The sequence below is a fragment of the Myotis daubentonii genome, chromosome 5, assembly GCF_963259705.1.
Source record: "Myotis daubentonii chromosome 5, mMyoDau2.1, whole genome shotgun sequence".
In the NCBI taxonomy this organism is placed as follows: domain Eukaryota; kingdom Metazoa; phylum Chordata; class Mammalia; order Chiroptera; family Vespertilionidae; genus Myotis; species Myotis daubentonii.
The window spans coordinates 481348-499748 of NC_081844.1; the positions used below are offsets into that span (position 1 = coordinate 481348).

The 18401-nt window shown below is 46.6% G+C and overlaps 1 long non-coding RNA gene across 2 annotated transcripts; it reads left to right on the forward strand.

Annotated features, from left to right (window-relative positions):
- Window positions 1–9257: 9257 nt before the first annotated feature.
- LOC132234066 (uncharacterized) lies at window positions 9258–13559 on the forward strand. Of its 2 annotated transcripts, none has more exons than XR_009452866.1 (3): window positions 9258–9344; window positions 12592–12782; window positions 13365–13559. It is a non-coding gene; the product is annotated as an uncharacterized LOC132234066 (long non-coding RNA). The 2 variants fall into 2 exon arrangements; XR_009452867.1 differs by lacking the exon at window positions 9258–9344 and adding an exon at window positions 10508–10630.
- Window positions 13560–18401: the final 4842 nt, after the last annotated feature.

Genomic DNA, 18401 nt, shown 5'->3' on the forward strand with positions numbered 1-18401 from the left:
CAGTTTTGAGAACAGTGGCTTTGTAATACAGCTTGATATCTGGTATTGAGATCCCACCTACTTTGTTCCTTCTCAGGATCGCTGCAGCTATTCGGGGTCTTTTTTATTCCAGATGAATTTTTGGAGAGTTCATTCTAGGCCTGTGAAATATGCCATTGGTATTTTAATTGGAAGTGCATTGAATTTATAGATTGCTTTGGGTAGTATGGACATTGTAATGATGTTAATTCTACCAATCCAAGAACATGGTATGTTCTTCCATCTGTTTATGTCTTCCTCTATCTCTTTTTTCAACATCCTGTAGTTTTCTGAGTAGAGGTCTTTTACCTCTTTAGTTAAGTTTATTCCTAGGTAGCTTAATTTTTTTGGTGCGATGGTAAACGGGATTGTTTTTATAATCTCTCTTTCTGAAAGTTCACTATTGGTGTATAGAAATGCCTCAGATTTCTTGGCATTAATTTTGTATCCTGCTACATTGCTGAATTCACTTACTAAGTCTAATAGTTTTCTTTTCCAATTTGGATGCCTTTTATTTCTTCTTTTCCAATTTGGATGCCTTTTATTTCTTCTTCTTGTCTAATTGCAATGGCTAGTACTTCCAGTACTATGTTGAACAGGAGTGGTGAGAGTGGGCATCCCTGTCTTGTTCCTGTTTTTAAGGGAAATGGTGTTAGTTTTTGTCCATTGAGTATGATATTGTCTGTAGGTTTGTCATATATGGCTTTTATTATGCTGAGGTATGATCCTTCTATTCCTACCTTGCTGAGAGTTTTTATCAAAAATGGGTGTTAGATTTTGTCAAATGCTTTCTCTGCATCAATTGATATGACCATGTGGTTTTTTTCTTTCAATTTGTTTATGTGATGTATCACGTTTATTGATTTGCGGATATTGTACCATCCTTGCATCCCTGGGATAAATCCTACTTGGTCATGGTGTATGATCTTTCTGATGTACTGCTGGACCTGATTTGCTAGAATTTTGTTGAGTATTTTTGTCATCTATGTTTACGAGGGATATTGGTCTGTAATTCTCTTTCATTGTGTTGTCTTTACCTGGTTTTGGTATTAGGGTGATGCTGGCTTCATAGAATGATCTGGGAAGTGTTCCTTCCTCTTGGATTTTTTGTAGTAGTCTGAGGAGGATAGGTTTTAGTTCTTCCTTGAATGTTTGGTAAAACTCCCCTGTGAAGCCGTCTGGTCCTGGGCTTTTGTTTGCTGGGAGCTTTTTGATTACTGCTTCAATTTCTTCCATAGTTATTGGCCTGTTGAGATTTTTGATTCTTCCTGATTGAGTTTGGAATGTTGTATTTTTCTTGGAATATGTCCATTTCCTCCAGGTTGTCTAATTTGTTGGAGTAGAGTTGTCCATAGTACTGTTTAACACTCATTTGTATTTCTGTGGGGTCTGTTGTTATTTTGCCTCTTTCATTTCTGATTTTGTTTATTTGGGTCCTCTCTCTTTGCGTCTTAGTGAGCCTGGCTAGAGGTTCATCAATCTTGTTTATCCTTTCAAAGAACAGCTCTTGGTTTCATTGATCTTTTGTGTTGTTGTGTTTTTTTTGTGTTTTTTTTTGTCTCTATGTCATTGATTTCTGCTCTAATCTTTATTATCTCCTTCCTTCTGCTCACTCTGGGGTTTTCTTGTTGCTCTCTTTCTAATTCTTTGAGTTGTAGAGTTAGATGATTTACTACCATTTTTTCTTGTTTTTTGAGATAGGCCTGTAGAGCTATAAACTTCCCTCTCAGGACTGCTTTCATTGTGTCCCATAGGTTTTGGATTGTTGTGTTTTCATTGTCATTAGTTTCAGGATGTTTTTAATTTCTTCTTTGATCTCATTGGTAACCCAATCAATATTTAATAACATGCTATTCAGCTTCCAAGTGTTTTAGTATTTTGGGTTGTTTTTATTGTAGTTTATTTCTAATATTTTGCCATTGTGGTATGAGAAGATGCTTGGTATGATTTCAATCTTTTTGAATTTGGGGAGACTTTGTTTGTGACCCAATATGTAGTCTAGTTTTGAATATGACCCATGAGCACTTGAGAAGAATGTATATTCCATGGCTTTGGGGTGAAATGTTCTGAAGATGTCAATTAAGTCCATCTGATCTAGTGAGTCATTTAGGATTGCTGTTTCTTTGCTGATTGTTTTTCTAGAGGATTTATTCAGTGATGTCAGTGGTGTATTAAAGTCCCCTACTATGATTGTATTGTTGTCAATCTCTCCTTTGATATCTTCCAGGAGTTTTTTTATGTATTTGGGTGTTCCTACATTGGATGCATATATGTTTATCAGGGTTATATCTTCTTGTTGTATTGATCCCTTTAGTATTATGAAGTGGCCTTCCTTATCTCTTATTATGACCTTCACTTTGATGTCTATTTTGTCCGATATAAGTATTGCTACCCCAGCTTTCTTTTCATTTCCATTTGCCTGAAAGATATTTTTCCATCCCTTCACTTTCAGTCTGTGTGAGTCCCTTGTTCTGAGGTGGGTCTCTTGTAGACAGCATATACATGGGTCATGTTTTTTTATCCATTCAGCCACTCGATGTCTTTTGGTTGGAGCATTTAGTCCATTTATGTTTAAAGTTATTATTGAAAGGTACTTGTTTGTAGCCATTTCTTTTTTTGTGTGGCTGTTTTCTTTCTGAGCTTTTTATTTCTTGTTTTTACACCAGTCCCTTTAGCATTTCTTCCATTGCTAGCTTGGTGGTGATAAACTCCCTTAGCCTTTTTTTGTCTGTGAAGCTTCTTATTTCCCCTTCAATTTTGAATGAGAGCCTTGCTGGATAGAGTATTCTTAGATTCAGTCCATTGCTTTGCATTACTTTGTAAGTTTCTGTCCAGTCTTTTCTGGCCTGTGTGTTTCTGTTGAGAAATCATTTGAAAATCTAATGGGAGATCCCTTGAATGTAGCTTTCTGTCTCTCTCTTGCAGCCTGTAAGATTCTCTCTTTGTCCTGAACACTTGCCATGGTAATTATGATGTGTCTTGGTGTGGGTCTTTTCGGGTTCAGCTTGTTAGGGACTCTCTGTGCTTGTGTGATTTTTTTCTTCCCCACATCTGGCAAGTTTTCTGATATTATTTCTTGAAATAGTTTTTATAACCTTTGTTCCTCTTTCTGTTGTTCTGGCGCCCCTATTATTCATATGTTGTTTCATTTCATGTTGTCCCATAGCTCCCTTAGGCTCTTCTCCTGTCTTCTAATTTTTTTCTCCAATTGCTGTCAGTTCGGGTGTGTTTGAAAGGGCGAGGGCTATGCTCTCCATCTTGTCCCAGAGCGAGGGCTACGCCCTCCATCTTACCCCAGATCCTCCATTTTGGGGCAGCAGCCTTAGCCATGTGCTCAGCAAGGAGCTTCTTCCCGGAAGCCCAAGCCTCTGCTAGTCACACCTAGGATTTCTTTAAACTAACCAATGATAATCAAGGGAAGTGCACGCCATAGATATGACCACATACGGTGTAATAAGACACCGACTTGCACCTGGCCAATCAGAAGGGCCCACAGTCCTCTCTCCTCCCCTTACTCCAACCCCCCTATAAAATCCCTCTCCCCACAGAGCTCACTCTCTCTCTGCCCCCTGCCACTGCGTCGGTGATTGTGGTTGGGGAGCTGAGCTAGCTCAAATAAAGACTCTATCTGCTTTTGCATCAAAATCGGCTGGCTCCCTGGTGGTCTATTGGGGATCTTGAAAGCTCAGCTGGCTCCCTGGTGGTCTATTGGGAATCTTGAAATCTGGGCATAACATTTTTTGTTTCCCTGTCTTCCAATTCGCTAATTTGGTCCTCCACTTCTCCTAGTCTACTGTTGAAACTTTCAATGGTGTTTTTTATTGCAGCTATATCACTCTTCATTTCTTCTTGGTTCTTACATAATTTATTGATTTTTTCATCTGTTTCTTCTTGCTTCTTCCATAAGTTGCTTATTTTTTTCCTCCATCTGGTTTATGCACTCTAGGACCCTTAATCTGAATTCTTTTTCTGTCATGTTGCATGCCTCTGTATCACTTAGCTGCTTTTCTGGTGAGTCCTCCTTTTCTTTCCTTTGGGGGTTTCTTTGTCTACCCATGTTTGATCGTACCACCATATCTAGATGTTGAGTCATTCAGTGGCTGCTCCTTTGGTGGCAGTGGCTCCTCGGGCTGCGGTTGCTCCTCAGGCGGTTGTGGTAGCAGCTGCTCCTCAGTTGGTAGCAGCTCCTCTGGTGGGTGCTGTTCCCAGTTGTGGTGGCTGGTGGGAGGAGGCTTAACACACAGCTGCTGTTCCTCAGACAGAGGGTGTGGTGATCAGGAGGCTGCTGTTCCTTGGATGGGGGCGGGCTATGCAAGCAGCTACTACTCCTTCAAATTGTTACTTTTAATCTCTTAAGCGGCCTCAGGGCAAGGTGTTTTCCAATAGGGTGTGTCAACTGTCTTCCCCCTAGGCAAGGCAGATGTCTATGTGGATGTGAGAGGGAATGACTGAGCCAAGGAGACTTGGGGTGTCTTCCTTCTGAGCTCTGTCCCCAGAGTCCTCAGTGCTGGCTTCTGCTCTCACAGCTCCAGTCCACTTCACCCTCCGTCTGCCAGAGCACAAGGTAGGTGGCTCCACAGGGAATGTTTGTGCCTTGGCCCATTAAGAGGGTGCCTGAACTTTCAGCTGCCACTCTCTGGCAGACAGCACCCCACTGCTTTTCACAGCTTGATGTTATGTGGATACCTCCCTTAGTTTGGTGCTCTCTACTGGGGAGTCCAGCTCTGGGATTAGATCCCAGAATTCTCAGTGGCACCTCCCCGCCCTCCACCACCGGCTGAGATATCTATGGGACTTCAGTTCCACTCTGTGGGTCACATATCTGCCCCTCCTACCAGTCTCTATGCCGGCTCCACCTTCAGTCCTTGGGTGTCAGGGTTCTCTCCTGTGAGTTTTCCGTTGATTATTCAGGATGCCTTCTTGTATTTCCGTTGTAATTCCAGCTTGTTCCTGGGAGCATGACCATACAGCATCCTCCTACTCTGCCGCCATTTTTAATCCCCAGTTTATTTCTGATATTATGCCATTGTGGTCTGAGAAGATGCTTGGTATGATTTCAATCTTCTTGGATTTGGGAAGATTTTGCTTGTGACCCAATATGTGGTCTATTTTTGAAAATGTCCCATGTGCACTTGAGAAGAACATATATTCTGTGGTTTGGGGGTGAAATGTTATGAAGATGTTAATTAAGTCCATTTGATCTAGTGAGTCATTTAGGATTGCTGTTTCTTTGCTGATTTTTTTTCCTAGAGGATTTATCTAGTGATGTCAGTGGTGTGTTTAAGTCCCCTACTATGATTGTGTTGTTGTTGATCTCTCCCTTGTTATTTTCCATGAGGATTTTTTTATGTATTTGGGTGTTCCTGCATTGGGTGCATATATGTTTATCAGGGTTATATCCTCTTGTTGTATAGATCCCTTTAGTATTATGCAGCGGCCTTCCTTATCTCTTGTTATGGCCTTCATTTTGAGGTCTATTTTGTCTGATATAAGTATTGCTACCCCACCTTTTTTTTCATTTCCATTTTCCTGAAAGATATTTTTCCATCCCTTCACTTTCAGTCTGTGTGAGTCCCTTGTTCTGAGGTGGGCCTCTTGTAGACAGCATATACATGGGTCATGTCTTTTTACCCATTCAGCCACTCGATGTCTTTTCATTGGAGCATTTAGTCCATTTACATTTAAAGTTATTATTGAAAGGTACTTGCTTGTAGTCATTTCTATTTTTGTGCCTGTGTTCTTTCTTGCCTTTATATCTCTTCTTGTTGAGTGTTTCCTTCCCACGTCCTGTGTGGATCAGGGTTCAGGAACTAGAAACGGAGCCGCACACATGTGACAGAGAAAATACATGAGATAATTTGGAAATATTAGGGGAACAAGGCGAGTAAGTCCAACTCAAGAGGAAGGACTTCCTCTCGTGCTCAGGCCTCACCAAGCTTTTATTGGTCTGGGATACACCCATAGCATAGCCCTTAGGCAGGTGACCCCTGGCAACAGGCAGACTAGCCCATCAGCAAGGATTTACATAATAATAAATGGGGAAGTTGCTTCAGCTACCACTGTCTGGACAAACAGAGGTGGCGACTAGCTCCGACCTTTGCTAGGGCTTCAAAGGCACCCAGCCTTCAGGAGGGAAGTGGGTTCTCTGTCTACGCTTATCAGCTAGTGAAAACAATAGGTGGTCTTCCACACTTCTTTTTACAGAATTCCCTTTAGCATTTCTTGCATTGCTGGCTTGGTGGTGATAAACTCCCTTAGCCTTTTTTGTCTGCAAAGCTCCTGATTTCCCCCTTCAATTTTGATTGATAGTCTTGCTGGATAGAGTATTCTTGGATTCAGTCCTTTGCTTTGCAACACTTTGTATACCTCCTTCCATTCCCTTATAGCTTGATGTGTTTCTGTTGAGAAATCATTTGATAATCTAATGGGAGATCCTTTGTAGGTAACTCTCTGTCTCTCTCTTGCAGCCTTTAAGATTCTCTCTTTGTCATGTATATTTGCCATCATTATTATGACGTGTCCTGGTGTGGGTCTTTTGGCGTTCATCTTGCTTGAGAGTCTCTGTACTTGTGTAACTTTTTTCTTCCCCATATCTGGGAAGTTTTCTGTCATTATTTCTTCAAATAGATTTTCTAATCCTTGCTGCTCTTCTTGTCCTTCTGTCAACCCTATTATGTGTATGTTACTTTGTTTCATGTTGTCCCAAAGCTCCCTTAGGCTCTCCTCCTGTTTTTTAATTTTTTTCTCCAGTTGCTGTTCAAATTGAGCTTGTTTCTCTAACTTATCTTCTAACTCACTAATTCGGTCCTCTGCTTCTTCTAGTCTACTGTTGAATCCTTCCATGGTGTTTTTGATTGTAGCTATATCACTTTTCATTTCTTCCTGATTCTTTCATAGGTTGTTGATTTTCTCATCCATCCGGTGAATGAATTGTACAACCATTACTCTGAATTCTTTTTCTGTCATGTTACATGCTTCAATTTCATTAATTTCCTTTCTTGGCAGCTTCTCATTTTCTTTCCTCTGGGGATTGTGTCGTCTCCCCATTCTGATTATCTTCAGATGGTTCAAAAGTCGAGTTGTGTGGGCCTGGGCTGTGTGCAGTGGGAGCTTCGCACCACCCTAGTGTCACTGAAGAGCTTTGATACCAAGATGTGTGGTTGTGGTGGGTTGGTGGGAACCAGGCTCACTCAGAGTCAGTGTTACCAGCACTAAATGTGGCCTTGTGTGCACACTTAGAATCAGGGACCCCGCCTGCACCGTGCTAAAACAGAGACCCCCCTGGAGTGTGTTGAAAATCAGAGCCCCCTAGCGTGCGCCAGGAGTCAAAGTTCCCCAAGAATCCAGTATCAGAGTCTATGTTGCTTCGTGCAGCCTTGCATTGAGAATCAGGGTCCCTGTGTGCACATGCACCAAGAATTGGAGTCACTGGCTCTTAGTATGAATGCACAAGGAATCAGGAATCCCAGGTGCAGGTGATAAGGAATGCAGTCAAGTAACTGGTGCTTGGTGTTGCCTCCTGCCAGGAGAATCGGGGTCCTGGGGCCCGTGCTGCAAGGAACAAGTTCCCAGTGTTCGTGCGTTAACTCCCAGGCCAAGGCTCCCCTAGCCTGTGCTGTGCAGGATAAGTTCCCAGTGTTCGCACACTTCCAGGCTAAGGTCCCTGTAGCAGCACTGAGGCCCCGGCAAGGGGTGGGTCTATCAGTTACTATGGCGTTGCCCATAAGCCTGCAGGGAGGGGGATGGGCTCTGTTACTCACGGATCTGCCATGGGGATTTCTGGACTCTTGGTGTCCGTAGCTCTGTAGCTGTGGTCGCAGTTCTCTGTCCCCAGTGGCTACAGGGTCCTGGTTTGTGTCTGAGACCAGACTGGGTGGTGCTGAGGCCAGGATCCTAGTCTCAAGCAGCTCTGTTTCTCAAGATGGCATAGTCTCTGTTCCCGTGCTGGCTGCCCAGGAGTGTCCATGCTGGGAGCGGAGCTCCGCCATCTAAGACTACCTGGTTTAGCAGCCCCTTAGAAGACCTGCAGAATCTAACTGTCCCTAGCTCATACACACACACACCACACCCATCCACACTCCTCTATCACTCCCTCGTGCTCTCACACTCTCCCCACCTCCCGCCTTCCTGCAGTCGCCATATTCCAATCTCTAACTCACTTTTAAAAATATATATATTTTATTAATTTTTTTTAACAGAGAGGAAGGGGGAGGGATAGATAGTTAGAAACATCGATGAGAGAGAAACATTGATCAGCTGCCTCCTGCACACCCCCTACTGGGGATGTGCCCGCAACCAAGGTAGGTACATGCCCTTGACCAGAATCAAACCTGTGACCTTTCAGTCCGCAGGCCGACCCTCTATCCACTGAGCCAAACCGGTTACGACTCTAACTCACTTTATTGGAAGAACACAGTCTGGAACATGTAACACACAAAATGCGTGCCACTTGACTGTTTGTTCTTGGCAAGGCTCCGGTCACCAGCAGGCGACGGAGTTGGCTTGGGGGGGATCAGAAGTCAACGCAGGGTTTGACTGCGAGGGGGTTGGCGCCCCTGACCTTGCGTTAAGGGCCAACTGTGTGTCTAAAAGCTCACGAGGTCACATCCTTCAGAGGTTCGAGGAGGCCCAGCGACCCTTCCAGACCCAGGGGAGTAATTCTTCAACAGCAAAACCCAAGGCGGGGGCGGGTAGGGACATTCAGGAGAGAGGGGAGCAGATCTCTCTCTTATCCCCCCCACCCCCACCTCTAGGGCCAAGTGCTAGGTCTCTTTCCATAACAGTCACTAGTTAATTCTAAAAGAATAAAACACATTAGTCACTCATGTTCTTATAAAGTTAAGAAGCTATGGCTAATACCTTGAATTAGGGAAAAAGTCCAAAATAAGAGGAAAAATGTATGTTACTTCGAAGCATCCATTTTTCCCTCCGGGCAGTAGGCGGCTCCAGGTTCTCAGGCAGATTCCCTAGAAGCAGAAACTGAGGTAAGGACTCCTGGCACCGCGATGACAGAGGCAGGAGGAAGCATGACAAAAGGTGGGAGGATCACACAGGAGTGTGGTTCAGGGAAACAACTGGGTGCGGAGGTGGGGTGGGGGCGGGGGCCGCAGAGGCTGTTCTGCCTGGAGCCTGCGGCCCAGTGTGGGGAGCGATGGGGCCCATTTCACTCCCGGGGGGCGCCCTGAGCAGAGGGCAGGAGGCGGGGGGCTGAGCCTGAGCTGTGGCACCTGCAGCCGCGGGGCTGGGCCTGCATCCACCAGGAAGCACCCCCAGGGCTTGGGCCAGACCGCACCTGCCAAGACTAGGCGTTTCCAGAGAAACAAAAGGTAAGAAAAACCCGCCACCAGAGAAGGAAAAGCTCATGAGTAAACAGGAAAAGAAACGGGACTCTCCAAGCTGCCCAGGTCCCAATTCCACCCACAACAAAGCGTGTGCAGGGTGTGGGCGCTCTGGGGGTGGGGGGAGGCCAACCAGCTTGGCGGCTCACGTGGTGTCACCCGAGATCACAAAGGTGGACGCCCTCACCTTTCAACCATGCACTGCCTGAACCCTGAGCTGACCTTGATCACCGCGGATTGCAGGAGGCCCTCTCACCTGCAGGAAACTCTGACCACTGTCCTACTTCTCAGGTCTCCCACTAATCCCTCCCTCTGCTTGGGAGTCACTCCCGTCTCCTGTGGGCACAGCCCGCAGCGCGGCACCCGCACTCACTTCCCAGGATGCACAGCTCCACAGGGAGTTCAAGCTCCACATGCGAGGAGCTGGTACCATATTATTGTTTTTAAGTAAAAGCTCCAAAGGCACCATGTATAGCAACGGACCCTACACCCAAAGGACGGCTAATGAGAAGTCCCCAGGGTTGGTTAGAACCCAGGCTGGGCCCAGGAGTCAAGGCAAAAGGAGAAATCGTTTTCACTAACTTTTGAACAAAGGAATTCCAGTCCATTGAGAGAAGTAAAGCTTTTAGGTTCTTTTTTGTCTTGCTTTTTTCCCTAATTCTTTTATATTTTGGATAATCCTCACCCAAGGATATTTTCCCCCCTTGATTCTTAGAGGGTGGAAGGCAGGTGAGAGACAGAGGGAAACACTGATGTGAGAGACACTTCGATCGGTTGCCTCCTGCACTTGCCCTGACCAGGGCGAGGATCGAGCCTGCAATGGAGGTAAGTGCCCTTGGCTGGAGCTGAACCCGAGACCCCTCGGCCTGCAGCCGATGCTCTAACCCCCAAGTGAAACAGGCGGGGCCATGTCTGCCTGGTTTGTGTTGCTCTTGTCTCGGATGGAACACTCAGAGTCCACACACAGGCACTAAGAGAACCTTCTTGCCTGTTTTCCGCTTTCTCACTAGTAGCTTTAGGGGCCATTCTCACAACAGACTGACAACTTCTTTCTGTATTTTTGCTTCAATGCCCAGGAGAGAACCTGACCAGCCTCCCCCAACCATCCACCCACCCACCCCCTGCACCCAATCAGCTGTGTGGTCAGAGCAGAGGTGGCACCCAGAGGCTCAACTGCCAGGGTGGCAGGGCTGGAGCCAGAGCACACAGAGGGGCTCAGGAAAGCCAACGTGTGCACAGGCTCAGCTCTGCCGTCAGATGGAAGAAGCCACCAAGTGATTTCCAGGCTGGGCAGAGCCTTGCCCAGGTTCAATATGTAATTAAATTAAGCAATTAGTTAATTAATCCTGTTAACCTCCCACCTTAAAGGAATAGACTAGCACTCCACGATAGGTATAATCAGCCACTATCATTTTAGAGAAATTAGTTATTCTCTTAATGACAAAATATTACCTGGTTGATAAATTTATTTTTTTAAAAATTAAGCCCAGCCAGTGTGGCTCAGTGGTTGAGTGTTGACCTATGAACCAGGGGGTCACAGTTCAATTCCCGGTCAGGGCAAATGCCTGGTGTGGGAACCATGCCAGGTCCCTGGATAGTCAAGGCTGGTGGGAGCACAGAGGCTTGTCATCAATACACCAGAATGGCCACAGGCTGCGCTGGGCATGTGCCTCAACGGGATGTTCAGGACTCTGAGCCTGGGAATCCTATCAGGCCAAGTACCGTGAGCGGGTGCAAGGCCATGCGGTACACTGTGCCCTTCTGTGGCCAGTGTGACTGATGTCACTGTTGGCACGAAGCCTTCTTTGTGTAAATAATGTAAAAGTAGGTACTGACCAGCTAGTTGGCTGGAGTCGGCTGGAGTGAGAAGAAGTCTGCTGGACAAAGCAGCTGGGATGGAGGGAGAAGAAGTCTGCTGGAGAGAGCAGTTGGGATGGAGCGAGAAGAAGTCTGCTGGACAGAGCAGCTGGGATGGAGGGAAAAGTCTGCTGGAGAGAGCAGCTGGGATGGAGGGAGAAGATGTCTGCTGGACAGAGCAGCTGGGATTGAGTGGGAAGAAGTCTGCTGGAGAGAGCAGTTGGGATGGAGGGAGAAGTCTGCTGGAGAGAGCAGCTGGGATGGAGGGAGAAGAAGTCTGCTGGAGAGAGCAGCTGGGATGGAGGGAGAAGATGTCTGCTGGAGAGAGCAGCTGGGATTGAGTGGGAAGAAGTCTGCTGGAGAGAGCAGTTGGGATTGAGTGGGAAGAAGTCTGCTGGAGAGAGCAGCTGGGATGGAGGGAGAAGAAGTCTGCTGGAGAGAGCAGCTGGGATGGAGGGAGAAGAAGTCTGCTGGAGAGAGCAGCTGGGATGGAGAGATGGAGAAGCTGCTGAGCTGGAGCTCAGGTGCTGCTATAACATGAGGCGGTGAGTCTAGGAGGCAGCATGTGGCTGATCAGCTGAAGCTGTGGGTGCAGGGACGGATGCTGCCTTATGGGGAAGAGATATGTTCACCAGCCGGTGTCCGCTGCCTGCCTGCATGGACTTGGCTGTGGGGACTGTTCTGTCTGACGGCTATGTGGCCACTGGCTCCTGCAATAAGGACTCATCCTTATACACCCACAGCCTCTCATGGCTTCTCCGTCTCCCAAGACCCCCTGCCAGCTCTGCCCAGACTCAGCACCAGTCAGACTCGAGTCTGCGGTGCTTGTACCAGGCTCCCGCTGGGCTGTGCTCTGACACCCGGGTTGCAGGCCGGACCCTCAGTGTGGGGTGTGCAGGAGGCAGCCAACCAGGGATCCTCATCATTGATGTTTCTCTCTCTTTCCCTCTCCCTTCCACTCTGAAATCAGTAAAAAATATTGTTTTAAAAAAAATTGGGAAAGGCCAGTAGGACTGGCCACAAACGCATTGCAGGCAAATGGTACTCTTTACAAAAGATAACGGAGCATGAAAAGTTAGGTCTGAGATGCCACCCCGCCTACCTTCCTTGGATTTCATTTCGTTCCACACCTATTGTGCGTCTGGTCCTGTCTGGCTTTGTCTGGGATGCGGCATGATCTGGTTGGCCTGAGGTCACAGGTTCCAGGGAACAGAGTCTGCCAGTGATATGTTATCCCTGAGACACAGTCACAGCCTGCTCTCACTTCCCAGGGAGAGCGACAGTACGGTCCTCCTCTGTGGTGAATGACTGAGCTCTTTGCAAAATCTAATCACAAATCTGAACAGGCAGTAAAATTTGTTCCTGCTTCTACTTATAGAATTGCAAACTTTAAGCTAAAATGGGCACAGAAGCTGCTCTCAGAGAACCCAAACCATGAGCACCAAACGCTCCTGAGAGAGTCGGTTCCACTCAGGTCTCCACTGGGGGTTCACGTGCACCAGGACGCGGACCAGAACCCTCCAGGGGACAGAGCAGACCAGCAGCACGTGCAGAACCTCCCTCTGGCAGGTGGGCTGTGAGGGTCCCCCCCACATTCTGTCCTCATCTCTGAGCCACACCTGGAAAGTGCTGCGGCCTGCTTGTGCCAGGGCTCTGCTGGCTGGGGCTGGAGCGGGTCCGAGGCTGCTAGGCCAGGGGTGCTGAGAGGCAGGTCAAAGAGCAAGAGGACACTAGCCCAAGATGACATTTTTGATATCGAGGCACAAGTGACATTGTGGATGCAGAGCTGGAGGGGCAACTAGACACAGTCCCTGCCCGTCAGGGGCTTGGGACAGGGATAGAGAACAGAGAACTGTGAGTCTATTCTCACTTTCGCCTCCCCTCTGACCACTGGGCTTCATGATGGGCAGCATAAGTACTTCCAGTTTTATGAAACCCAACATGGGAACTAAAGTTTTGGGCACCAAGTTTCATGTTACTAAGGACTATGTCAACATACACTTGGAATTGCAACACACACTCTCACACAGTTTGTTTTTAAAACATTAGGAGAGGGACATAGAAGGCAGTGCTCTGACCTCTCCCCAGAAAGAAACAAATGTGTCTTCTCGGGGGTTCGGGTCTGTTTCACATCTTCATGATTCCCACCAGGAGGTGCAATACTATGCAGCTGTAAAAAAGAACTCTTAGCATTTGCAGCAGCATGGAGGAGCCTGGAGAGCATTATGCGAAGTGAAATAAGCCAGTCAGAGAAGGGCAAGTATTACACTATCTCACTCATATGGGGACTCTAATGAACAAAATAAATTGATGAACAAAATAGATCCAGAGACACAGAAGCACAGAACAGACTCTCAAACCTCAGAGAGAAGGTGGGATGGGGTGGTTGGGTAATGATATTATATGCATACGAATGTCCTGGTGCACGAATTCATGCACATTGAAAGGAAATTAATTAGAAGAAATATTTTAATATTGCTATTCACCTTTTCTTTATAATAGAAGTATCAACCAAATTCACAAGTGACAATGACAGATAGAAACACGCATGTGATTGGCGCCAACAAGAACTTTGTATGTACCGCGCATGCGCGAGTCAACTTAGCCTTTTATTTATATAGAATAAACTTGCTTCATTAGACCTGCTTTCTGATGTTGCTAAAACTTTTCCAGCCCAGTAAAGCACTCCAGCTTCTCAGGTAATTGTCAGCAACGCAGCAGTAAATATCAACATGAAGCAGATTATTATTGTAGATCATGCAGGGAGAACAAAGGTAAAATATTTAACTCCAGCCGTGTCTGACTATACTCTGTGCAGTGAGAAAACATGAAGTCATTTTCAAGGTCCACCATTTCTTACTTCTTTTCAGTTGGGTCAAGTTTCTAAACTTTCTAAATTTCCATTTTCTGGCTAATGAAAAGAAAAGAAAATTCCACCGAGTCTCCTATGTACCTACTCCAGGACTTATGTGAGGATCAAATGAGATGAGGCATGGGAAAATGCTTCACAGACATTTGGTTTAACTGTAAAATGTTTGCACCTGGCTATAAAGGAAGTCATGTTCCTGGGCTGAAGAAACTGCAAGGAGGTTAGTCGCTAGGGAGAGAAAGCCAAGTGTTGCTGCGTGACATGGTTACCTGGTGCCCACAGTGGCTGTTTCTAGGCTGGGCTGGGCTGGGCTGGGCCGCATTTTGCACCATGGGGTCTTGGCAGCATTGGCTGCAATTTGGTGGGGTGTCCCTCCGGGGTGGTGGCAGGGCCTATGTCCCACTTGGGGGAAGCCGAGTATTGATTTGTCAGCACCAGGTCTGTGGTGCCATTTATCTTTAAACTAGTAGCCCGGTACACAAAATTCGTGCACATTAAAAGGGAATTAATATTTTAATATTGCTATTTGCCCTTTCTATATAATAGAAGTGTGAGAGATGAAAGGAAATTAGTAAAATGTATATGAAAATAATATATAAATTTATTAATAAATAAACAGTAACAAAAGGATATAACAACAACAGAGGTATGATATAAAAACGACAAAAACATAATATGAAAACAACAAAAACATGACATAAAAACAACAAAAACACGATATAAAAACAACAGTGATGCAAACAATGACTGATAAATGGATTAAACTTATTCTAATATTTCCCTGTACACCACATTAAGAGTGAAAACACTTTCAGAGTGCTTGACTAATTTCCCTTGTGATGAACTATTTAGAACTTTAACTTTAACATCACACACTCTTCGAACTCTAGAGAAAGCAACATCTAACTGACCATGTGCGAAAACAGGTTCAGGCAGGAATATGCCTACTCTGTCTAGAGTTTGTCCTTGTGATTTATTAATTGTCATCGCAAATGCTGGCATCACGGGAAACTGTCATTGAATCCATTTAAATGGGAGGCCAGTGTCAGATGGGGACAAATCAATTCTTGGAATCAGAACAGCCTCTCCCTCTGCAGATCCTGTTAATACTTCAGCTTCAATAATGTCAGATTGTAATCTTTTGATAATAAATCTGGTACCATTACAAAGACCCCATTTACTATTGAGATTTCTCAATAGCATGATGATTACACACACTTTCAATTTTAATTTATGACATGGCATTCCCAAAGGAGTAATACTATTAAGAAATTTGATGGGAAAATTTTCTTTTTCAGCATCATCTGTGGAATCAATGGAATCATCACTCAGATATGTGTGAAAATCTCCATTGTGTATATCCAAAATTTCTTCATTTGCTTTTTGAATGTACTAATTTTTTGGACAAAGAATTTCACGTTTAGATATATTTTTAATATTATCTATAGATATAGTATTTCCAAAGGTAGCTTCAATAATAGATCCATTACAAATCATTTCAAAGGGGATTTCAATAATATCCATTCCTAAATGAAAACTGCTATAAATTTTGCCATCTCCAAGTTTTACTATCCACTATAAGCAGAATCCTCTGATCTCATATTTGTTGTAAGAGACAACTTTCTGAAACATCCCCAAACACTGCAGTTCTTTAAACTCATTTGTACTATGGCCAATCACATAGCATGCATTACAATCCTGAGACATTGTCGAAAATCCCCTCCAAGAAGGAGAACTTTCCCACCAAATACAACATTCAAATTTCTCTTAGTAATCTGTCTATGGCGTTTATAGCATGACTGGATGCCATGTTGCATTCATCAATAATGAGAAGTTGGGCCTTTTTAATAGTTTTAGCAACTTCACTGTTTATATCAAGTCTAGAAATTGAAGTTTTGTTTAGTGGAATGGGTAATTTATATTGGGAATGAAAGGTGCTTCCACCAAGAAGTAAATTTGCAGCAATTCCTGTAGATGCTGTGGGTAAAACAGTACTACCACGACCTCTAATATAACATATTAAAACTTTATAAAAATATGCCTCCATGCTCCGAGGGCCGGTTCCTGCCTCAAACCTCGCCCTCCCAGGAAACAGCTCAGGGAGGGTGCAGCTGTAGCTAAGAGGACCCAGGACTCAGTGTGGCCATGCTCCGAGGGCTGGTTCCTGCCTCAAACCTTGCCCTTACCAAAAACAGTTCAGGGAGAGCGCAGCTGTTGCTAAGAGGACCCAGGATTCAATACGGCCATGCACTGAGGGCGGTTTCCTGCCTCTAACCTCGCTGCCCTTGTGGGAAACAGCTCGGAGAGGGTGCAGCCATTTCCAAGACAATCCTTGCAGGACTGACTTCCTTCCGGTTGGTTGAGCCTCGGTTGTGACGTTACACCAAGGGTTTTTATATAAATAGATGGGCAGTGTGTGTCATGGCAGCTCCTGCATGGAGCATCTGCTTCCTGGTGGTCAGTGTGTGTCACAGTTACTGGTTGGATGGATGGTCACTTAGCCTTTTATATATACAGGTATGCATGGACACAGGCAATAGAGTGGTGAAGACCTGGGAAGAGCAGGTGTGGGGTAGAGGGGGTCAATGGTTAAAAAAAAATCAAAGGGAAATCTGCAATACTTTCAACAATAAAGATAAATTTAAAAAAGAAAAGCTAAAGCAAATATCATATGCTCTCACTCATACGTGGTATATTTTTAAAAAAGAAAACCAAAAATAAACAAACAAACAAATAAACAAACTCATAGAGGCAGACAACAGATCAAGGGCTCGGGCAGGAGCTGGAGCTGGAGCTGGGGCTAGGTCTTGAGGTGGAGAGGGGTGAAATACGTAAAGGGCCAACTGTACAGTGACAAGCGGCAGCTGGACTTTGGAGTGAGTGCAGTGTAGCCGGGTTGTATAATGTTGCACGACTGACCCATGTAGACTGCAATAAGTGAGGGCCACATCCTCTCACACACATGGCCACATCGGGAAAGCTCCTCGAAGGGCAGGAGGTGGGATCCGCGCGGGGACCTGGGTTCAGGGAGGCCGCTCAGCAAGGGCGTGGAGGGAAGACATCAGAGCAGCGAGAGGGAAGCCAAAGAGCTTAACATGCGCAACCTGCAGAGCCAAGGAGCGCGCCAGGAGAGACCGTGGTGACTGCCACCCCGGAGGGAGCTGGTGCCCAGCAGGCACGGCCTTGGGGCTGCCCCGTGAGAGGCCCCGGGTGAGGCTTAGCCTGGGTGCAAGGAGGCCTCTGCATGAAGGTCCTCATGGGAGCTTGTGAAGGTTTGGAGAGAAGGATTTAAGCAAGAACGGGACTTCCTGACTTCTGGGGACAGTTGGATTCTGAGAGCCCTCGAGGGTTGCTGAGGCACCAACAGCAACCCCAACGCCAACCAGGCTCCTAATTCCATTCAGTCGGCACCGACCACCTGCCGTGTGCAGACCCCACACAAGGACAGTGGCTCACAGACTGCCCGTCGGTGGTGCCAGCCAGCCAGCCCCAGGCTCACCTGCACCGGCGACCAGCCAGCTCTCCATGCGGGAGTTCCCGTGACCCCTCGTTCACTAACCCACTAGCAGGGCTCGCAGGGCTCACGGAAAGCACCATGCTCACAGCTTTACCGTGAGGATGGGGTCGGGAGCCGTCTAGTGGGAGAGGTGCATAGTTCCAGGGCTGGGGAGAGGGGCAGAGAGCATCCAGGCCCTTTCCCGTGGCATCTGGGCCTGTCGCCCCCCCAGAACATCACGTGCTCACCATGCACTGAAGCTTCAGTGGCCAGAGCCTTCTTGGGGCCTTAGCCTGTCTCCCCTCCCTGCAGGTTGGGGATGGGCCTGAAACAGTTCCCACCCTCTAGCCATGCGCTTCTTCTGCTGGGAGACTATCCCAGGGCCCCCTGGCCCCCTCATTAGCATCCGCCCAGGTGTGGTGGGAAGGGACTCCTCATGAATAACCAAGGGCACTCCCACCACAGGCACTTCCAAAGGGTAGGAGCTCTGTGCCAGGAAGAGACACAGGAGCAGAGCGATGTCTGTCCTCTTGTATATCAGGACGACAGTGAGGTGGTTGGTGACCAATCGCACTGAGCAGCTGAAAGGACAAGGGAGAGGGACCGGCCTATGGAGAGCTGGTCAGCCAGGAGGAGGGGGCCAGGAGGGAGGAGGAGAGCGGCACCCCCAGGAGCCAGGCTGCTCCCGGGAGAGGAGCCGGCGGTGCAGGCCAGCCCGAGGCTGTGCGGGGAAACGAGCTCACAGCCGCCTCTGGCGTGAGCCCCAAGGAGGAAACAGGTGGGGCGAGTCCTAACACAACCCCCCGTCACTCCCTTTGCTTTT